General features: G+C 40.6%; 1 non-coding gene across 1 annotated transcript; it reads left to right on the top strand.

The window, feature by feature from the left end:
* Nucleotides 1-318: 318 nt before the first annotated feature.
* On the top strand, nucleotides 319-427 carry LOC136478667 (small nucleolar RNA R71). The gene has a single exon (XR_010764385.1). It is a non-coding gene; the product is annotated as a small nucleolar RNA R71 (small nucleolar RNA).
* Nucleotides 428-9,540: the final 9,113 nt, after the last annotated feature.

The raw sequence follows: 9,540 nt of genomic DNA, 5'->3' as shown, positions 1-9,540 counted from the left end.
TCTTCACATGTCATGCGAGAGTCATAAATGCGCATAACATCGTGCTTCTCATTAGCTTGATCTTCAAGTCTCTTCATTAGCAGATCCATCTTGGCAGACAGCATATCTACCTCCTTTAGTTGATGCATACCTCCACCTCTCTTGCAGGATTGAAGACGTTCTTCAGACCACCCTTGGTTGGAGGCCATCTTCTCAACAAGAGAAATTGCTTGTGAAATTGTAAGTGATAAGAATGATCCTCCAGCAGCAACATCCATATTTTCACGGGTGCTGTTAGTCAACCCATGGTAGAAAATCTGCATGAGTAGCCAATTCTCCATCCCATGATGAGGACATTCTGATATGTAATCTTGATAACGTTCTCATGCCTCAGGGACAGATTCATCATGTTGTTGCTGAAAGCTTGAAATTCTCCCACGTAGAGCATTGGTTTTGCCCATGGGGAAGAACTTTGATAGGAAAGCATTGGAGCGATTTGCCCATGTGTTGATGTTTTCTTTATTGGCGTAAAACCATTGCTTTCCTTTCTCCAAAAGTGAAAATGGGAAGAGACAAAGTAATATGGCATCCTAGGTGACTCCTTTGATGGTGAAAGTGCTGCAAATCGCCAGAAAGTGTTGGAGATGAGCACTCGCATCTTCATGTGCCTTTCCACAAAACTGGCTGGCTTGTACCAAGTTGATGAGAGCTGGCTTAAGTTCAAATGCATTATCTCCGATGTTGACCATTGGTCCAGTGCGGATGTTGGCCGCATTTGGAGCAAAGAATTCACAGAGGGTCTTGTCAGCCATGGCCTCAAAAACTGGTGTTAAGATGCGCCTTGTCTAGTTATCTTCCGCTTCTGAAGCTAGAACTTTCTTGAGTTTAGATTTGGTCTTTCTAAATAATGCTTCTGGATTTTCAACGTAGTTTTCCGGAAGGGCAAACCTAGACATACATTACCTTGCATAAGATACAAAATAGACAAAACAAGGGTAAGCCTGCTTAAGCAGAGGTAAATGGTTTTTTGATCACATCTATAAGTAAAAGTTTATCAATACTCTTTTGATTGCCTAGCTACCTTCCACGGCAACGGTGTCAGAAATGTTTGTTGGTATTTCTTAACTTCACTACTAAAGATGTAATCTTCAGCAATGACCCCAAGAAATACTTATGGTATTTTAATGTGACTTAGAAAGATATGGAATTCTACAAGCGCACATATATACCATTGTAGCATTTCACCGGGAGTATTCCAGGTATCATTATTTATATTTTTATCATAGAGAAGGACTGGCAAAGATATATTGATAACTTATACTTATGATGAATCTATGAACCAAACACTTACTCTTAAATAGGTGTAAACCAAGAGATAGAATAATATATGAATGATAAATGTAACACTCAGAGTACTCCATAAGATAGCAGTAGCAAGTCTAAGTAGATACAAGAGAAAGATTAATTTCTAAGTTACTCCTAGTCACAAGTCAAAGCATACATTGATGTGCAATATATACTTAGTAAAAGCAAGAGATTAACTTATATCTATGCATAAGGGACATTACTAATGAAGAGCAAGAACAGAGCTTGACTACTTCCCTCGCAACCGGGTCCAACTTGGCCTACAGATGGGAGGTGGACTACAAAGGACTCCATGATGCTGGCACCCTCGTGATCTACCACACGATCCGGAATGTAGGGTGCATCCGTAGGTAAATAACATATAAGCACCATGCTTACACAATGTCGACCACTCACCCCTGAAAGGTCCTAATATGGCTAGAGGGGGGTGAATAGCATATTTACAAATCGCCTCGTAGAGAAGTGAACCAATCACAACATGAAGACAAACTCAATTACCGGGAGAATACCAAAGGGCAATAGACAACCAATTTTCTCCCGAGGTTCACATGCTTGCCAACACGCTACGTTCCCGTTGTGTCGACCAACACTTGGTGGTTCGGTGGCTAAGAGGTGTTGCACGAACCTCGTCCACACAATTGGACACCACAAGAACCTACCTACAAGTGAGGTAACTCAATGACATGAGCAATCCACTAGGGTTACCTTTTGGTGCTCCACCGGGGAAGGCACAAGTCCCTTCACAATCACCGGAGATGGCCACGAATAATCACCAACTCGTGCCAATCCTCCTCCGCTGCACCAAGCTGTTTAGGTGGTGGCAACCACCAAGAGGAACAAGCGAATTCCACAGCGAAACACGAACATCAAGTGTCTCTAGATGCAATCACTCAAGCAAGGCACTTGGATTCTCTCCCACTCTCACAAAGATGTTGAATTAATGATGGAGATGACTGGGACGCTTTGGCTAAGCTCACAAGGTTGCTATGTCAATGCAAATGGCCAAGAGAGTGAGCTAAAGTCGGCCAAATGGTATTTATAGACACCCAAAGAATAGAGTTGTTGGCTCAATTATTGGGCAGACCGCATCGACCGGGCACGTAGGTCGTGTGCACCGGACGCATCGATCGTGTATACTGAATGCGTCCGGTGTGGCGACCGAACACGTGTCCCATTTTAAATGAAGTAGCCATTGCTGCCATGAGTCCCATGCGACTGGACACGTCCGGTGTGGATAACCGGACGTAGGACGGGCAGCGTCCGGTCGAGTCTAGAGAGCTCCCAGAGCCGCTCTGGGCCGACCGAACGCGTCCGGTCACACTGGACCAGATGCAGGAGACTCAACGTTTGGTCGAGTCCAGAGAGCTCCTAGAGCCGCTCTGGGCCGATCGGACGCATCCAGTCACACTGGACCGAACGCTCCCAGAGTCCGATCAATTTTAGTTCTAAAACCCGACTAGCTGGTTTATACTGGACGCGCCCGGTATGATGACCAGACGTGTTCGGTCGCTTCTCTGCAAACCTGAACCGAGCTAAGTCACTTTGACTGGACACTAAAATAGTAACTCTTCACTGTCCGATCACTCCACGGAGCTAGAGTCCGGTCGTTAATACCGGACGCATCCGGTCTCCATACCGGATGCATCCTGTCACTTAGTGACCAGCGCGACCAACTCCTTTTCAACTCTATCTTCTTTACACTTGCACAAATGTGCCAACCACCAAGTGTATCACCTTGTGCACATGTGTTAGCATATTTTCACAAATGTTTTCAAGGGTATTAGCACTCCACTAGGTCCTAAATGCATATGCAAATGAGTTAGAGCATCTAGTGGCACTTTGATAACTGCATTTCGATGCAAGTTTCACCCCTCTTAATAGTACGGCTATCGATCCTAAATGTGATCACACTCTCTAAGTGTCTCGATCACTAAACCAAAAAGGTCCTATCAATTTCACCTTTGCCTTGAGCTTTTTGTTTTTCTTTCTTTTATTCCAAGTCCAAGCATGTTATCATCATCATAGCATCACCATCATCATGTTATGATCTTCATTTGTTTCACCACTTGGAATGTGCCACCTATCTCATAATCACTTTGATAAACTAGGTTAGCACTTAGGGTTTCATCAATTCACCAAAACCAAACTAGAGTTTTCAATCTCTCCCTTTTTGGTAATTGATGACAACCCTTACACAAAGATATGAATTGAATTTTAATTGAATCCATGTTGCTTGCCCAAGCATATTTACCATGTGTAAAAGGATATGGACAAGTTTCATGAATCCCAAATGGTAGCAATTGCTCCTCCTATATATGTGCTAAGAGTTTGAATTGTAGCTTGCACATATGCTTAGATAGGAAATATAGGAGACAATGTCTACCAAATGATGCTAAGGTATAAGAGATGGACCTTTAAAGCATGATACCAATCGTAGTGTACCAATATATCATCCTTAGCACCATTAGTAACTAGACATACACAAAAACTAGAATACCCCATGAGATCAACATTAGAAGCAAGGGTCTAGTTTCCATGAAATGAACATAAAGTCTAGTTACTTAACCTCTATATGCTAGTTTTTCATTTCATCATTCAAACCTATAACTAGCATACACCACACAAGCATGGATATTGAAATTTAAAACTTGTTCCATGCAAGCAAATATATGAAATGCACATTCAAAATGCAACATACAAGTTTATGAGCTTGCTCCCCCTACTTGTGTGCAATTTTTTATTGATCCCCTTACAATGTCATTTCATTAGTTTGCTCCCCCTATCTTACTATCTTTGTGAATTTCTCTCCCCCTTTGTTAATAATTAACACAAAAGGCAAGTTTAAATTTTAGATAGGTTGGGGTGAAACCATGTGAAGTGAGGATCATTTTTCTAATTTGGTTCAATCTAGATCACTTGCAAAAGATATTTAACTCGGTTTGATCCAAGGACAAGCTTCTTCATACCTCCAAATAAGGGTTATCTTGTACCATGTTGAGTTAAACACTTAGAGCTCATTTTTGATATCAAACACTAGGTTTACAAGCCCACAACCATGTCATATGCTACCACTAGTTCATTTCAAGCATACAAGCAATAGTGGTACCATACAAGCATCAAATTAATTTGATTTTCATGAATGAGCCTAGGACATGATAGGAATGACTAGATGCACTAAACAAATCCTTAGCAATGGATGAATGACATGTCAATCAATTTTACCTTGCTCTGCTCGAAGGAGTGGCATGTCATATAATGGGGGGTGCATCAACACATATTTGAGAAGTCAAGTATGTTCAATTTATTCCTTAGCTTGTAAAACCTCTTTTCATCAAGTGGCTTGGTGAAGATATCGGCAAGTTGATCTTTGATGCCCACACTCTCAATGCAAATGTCCCCTTTTTGTTGGTGATCTCGTATGAAATGATGGTGATCAATGTGCTTTGTTCTTGCATGTTGAACCGGATTGTTGGTTAACTTGATTGCACTCTCATTGTCACATAGGAATGACACTTTTTTGAACTTGATTCCAAAGTCATTCAAAGTAGCCTTCATCCAAAGTAATTGAGCACAACAACTACTGGCCGAAATATACTCCGCTTTGGCGGTTGAAAGTGCTACACTATTTTGCTTCTTTAATGATCAAGACACAAGTGATCTTCCCAATAGTTGACATGTGCCCGATGTGCTCTTTCTCTCAACTTTGCATCCCGCATAATTGGAGTCCAAATATCCAATCAACTCAAATCTTGCTCCTTTGGGATACCACAATCTAATATTTTGTGTATGCTTCGAGTATCTCAATATTCTCTTTGTTGCCTTCAAATGACTTTCTCTTGGTGAGGCTTGAAATCTAGCACACATGCATACACTAAACATCACATCCGGTCGTGATGCGGTTACATAGAGTAGGCTTCCAATCATAGACCGATATATCTTTTGATCCACCATGTTGCCACTAGCATCACTATCCAAGCTTTTATTTATCCCTATTGGTGTACTAATAGCTTTAGCATCATCTATTCCAAACTTCTTGAGCATGTCCTTGATATACTTGCCTTGACTCACAAATGTGCCATTCTTCATTTGCTTGATTTGAAGACCAAGGAAGTAACTAAGCTCTCCAATCATGGACATCTCAAACTCACTTGCCATCATCTTGCCAAACTCCTCACAAAAATCTTGATTTGTTGACCCAAATATGATATCATCAACATAGATTCGCATTACAAACAAGTCATTTCCAAGCTTCTTGATGAAGAGAGTGGTGTCTATCTTTCCCATCTTGAATCCCTTAGAGAGTAGGAAATCCTTCAATCTCTCATACCATGCTCTTGGTGCTTGTTTCAATCCATACAAAGCCTTTCTCAACTTGAAAACATGGTTGGGTTTCTTTTTATTTTTAAAATCGAGAGGTTGCTCAACATACACAAGCTCATTGATGTACCCATTGAGAAATGCACTCTTCACATTCATTTGGTACAACTTGATGTTGTGGGCACAATCATAGGCTAATAAGATCCTAATTGCTTCCAATCTTACAACCGGGGCATATGTTTCTCTAAAGTCAAGACCTTCAACTTGAGTGTAACCTTGAGCTACTAATCTTGCTTTGTTCCTTATTACTATCCCATCTTGATCTTGCTTGTTCTGAAAGACCCACTTGGTTCCAATTACATTATGATCCATAGGCCTCTCAACTAATTCTCATACTTGATTTCTCTTGAAGTTGTTTAGCTCTTCATGCATAGCATTGACCTAATCAACATCCTTCAAAGCATCATCTATCTTCTTAGGTTTAATGGATGACACAAATGAGAAATGTTCACAAAATGATGCCAATTTAGATCTTGTATGTACACCTCTAAAAATATCACCAATTATAGAGTCCAAAGGATGATCTCTTGCAACATTGGTTAGTTGGAGCACTTGCATTTGATTGCTTGCATTTGATTGATTATTTGGTTGAGATGATGAACTAGCCACTTGTTGTTGATCTTTTACTTTGTCGTCACTAGTACTTGCTTGAACTTGATCATGAGAACCACTAGCTTGCACATTTGAGTTAGAGAGCACTTGATTCTTGTCATCTTCAACATCAATCACCTCTCTAGGCCTTATATCACCAATGTCCATGTTCTTCATTGCATTGACCAATTGAGTGCCTCTTGCATCATCTAGATTCTCATCTTCCTCTTGGGAACCATTTGTTTCATCAAATTCCACATCATGAACCTCCTCAAGAGTACCACTAGCCAAATTCCAAACTCTATATGCCTTGCTAGTAGTGGAGTAACCAAGCAAGAAACCTTTATCACATTTCTTTTCAAACTTGATCAATCTAGTGCCTTTCTTCAATATGTAGCATTTACAACCAAAAACCTGAAAGTATGCTATATTGAGCTTTCTTCCATTCAATAGCTCATAAGGAGTCTTTTCTATCATGGGGTGACAATAGAGTCGGTTGCTATAATAGCAAGCCGTGTTGATTACTTTGGCCCGAAATGAATGACTCACATTGTACTCACTCAACATTGATCTTGTCATGTCAATGGGTGTTCTATTTTTCCTCTCAACAAGACCATTTGATTGTGGAGTATAATTGGCCAAAAATTGATGTCTAATTCCAAATTCATCACATAAATCATCCACTCTTGTGTTCTTGAACTCATTTCCATTGTCATTTCTCACTCTCTTGATGGTTGATTCAAACTCGTTGTGAATGCCCTTGACAAATAATTTGAATGTTGCAAACACATCACTCTTGTCAACAAGAAAGAACACCCATGTGTATCTAGTAAAATTATCCACAATCACAAATCCGTATTTGTTTCCACCAATGCTAGTGTATGTGGTTGGTCCAAACAAGTCCATGTGCACCAACTCAAATGCCTTGGATGTGCTCATCATGCTCTTCTTAGGATGTGTGTCACCAACTTGCTTTCTGGCTTGATATACACTACATAGTTTATCCTTCTCAAATGTGACATCTTTTAAGCCTCTAACTAAGTCATGCTTGATCAACTTGTTTAATTGTTTCATTCCAACATGACCAAGCCTTCTATGCCATAACCAACTCATGCTAGACTTAGTGATCAAATATGTTGACAATTGAGCTTCTCTAGCATTGAAATCAACCAAGTATAGATTCCCATATCTAAATCATTTGAATACCAAGTTAGAGCCATCTACACTTATGATCTCTACATCATCCACACCAAATATGCACTTGAAACGAAGATCACACAATTGAGCTACGGACAATAGATTAAAGTTCAAGCTCTCTACAAGTAGCACATTGGAAATGCTCAAGTCATTGGATATTGCAATCTTACCAAGCCCTTTGATCTTGCCTTTGCCATTGTCACCAAATTGGTACTATCAATCTCATTGCTCTTATTTTCATTGATTGAATTGAACATTCTTGGATCACCGGTCATGTGTTTTGTGCACCCACTATCAAGCACCCAATGCCTTCCTCCGGCTTTATAATTGACCTACAAAAGGAGATCAATTTCTTTTAGGTACCCAAACTTGCTTGGGTCCTTAAAGGTTAGTTACCAAGGTCTTTGGTACCCAAATGGCCTTCTTCTTTGGGCCCACAATTGGTGTACCAATGAACTTACCCTTCACACCATTGGCACCATTAACAAGCATGTAACAAGAATCAAATCTAATTGAGGATACATTAGGTAGCTTGTTCTCGTTAGTCTTGCAATATTGCTCTATATGCCCAACTTGCTTGCATCTATTGCAAAACCGACCATTGCCCTTCACAAAGCTAATTTTGGGAGTGACAAAGGCCACCTTGCCTTTCTTGGGGGTATAGCCTAATCCCTCTTTATTGAGAGAAAACCTTTGGCTACTCAAGCACTTTAGCAAGCGGGCATCTCCACCATAGGCATTGCCTAAGGCACGAGTGAGCTCATTCACCTCCTTATTGAGGGTCTCATTTTCCACCATTAGTGAGGCATCGCAAGTGGAACCATCATTCAAAGGTGAAGTTGAAGTGGAAGTGCTACAATAAGTATTAGTGGGGGCAACTACAATGGGTTTATAAAAAGATTCATCAATAATATCACATGTTAGTCCCACATCATAAGATATAATCACTTGCTCCTTCTTGGCTTCCTCCATTTTGATTTGCTCGATGAGAGAGAAGTGAGCCTTTTCAAGCTTAGAGTGAGCTTTGACAAGCTTCTCATGGGCTTCCATTAGCCTCTCATGAGTGGCATTGAGCTCATCAAGAGATTGCTCAAGAAATTTGACTTTCTTGTGCAATTCTTTGCACTCTTTTCTCTTCATCTCAAAGCAAGTGTGCACGTGCTCACACATATCCATGAGCTCCATCTTGGTGTACTCCTCATTATCATCATAACTCCTACAAGCATCACTTTCACATTCACCATCATCACTCACATCATATTTTACCTTGGTAGGCTTTGCCATGAGGCATGCCGATGAAGTGTCGAAGATGGAGGGCTTATTGTTGATGGCAATGCTTGCTAGTGCTTTCTCGATAGATTTCTTGCCATCATCACTAGAGTCATCACTATCCGAAGAGCTATCACTATCCCAAGTGACCATATAGCCTCCACCCTTCTTCTTCTTTTGTAAGGTCATCATGTTCTCCTTCTTTTCCTTCTTGTACTTCTTCTTATCCTCATCATTATCACTATTGTAGGGACAATCCGCTACAATGTGATCGGGGCTCATGCAATTGTAGCATCTCACATATTCTTTGCTCTTGGTGTGATCTCTTCTCTTTCTTGCACCATAGCCCTTCTTCTTCATGAATTTGCCTATCTTGCGCACAAATAGAGCCATAGCTTCATCATCAATATCACTAAGATCATCATCATCACTTGATTCTTTCTTGGACTTGTCCTTGTTCTTGGATGATGAGCTAGCCTTGAATGCTACACTCTTCTTCTTCTTGTCTTCATCTTCCTTCTTGTCATGTTTTCAACCCCCTCCCTTTCCACACGGTATGTCTCTTGTATCATGACATCACCTAGTACTTGGTTAGGGGTAATCTCTGTCAATCCTCCTCTTATGATAAGTAATCTCAACATCTCAAATCTTGGAGGTAGGCACATCAAGAACCGGTGAGAGACATCATCGTCATTGATCTTTTCTCCCAATGCCTTCAAATCATTGACAATCACTTGCAATCTATGAAACATCTCTGGAATG

This window comes from Miscanthus floridulus, chromosome 8, assembly GCF_019320115.1.
Source record: "Miscanthus floridulus cultivar M001 chromosome 8, ASM1932011v1, whole genome shotgun sequence".
In the NCBI taxonomy this organism is placed as follows: Eukaryota; Viridiplantae; Streptophyta; class Magnoliopsida; order Poales; family Poaceae; genus Miscanthus; species Miscanthus floridulus.
This window is presented reverse-complemented; position numbering and strand designations above follow the sequence as displayed.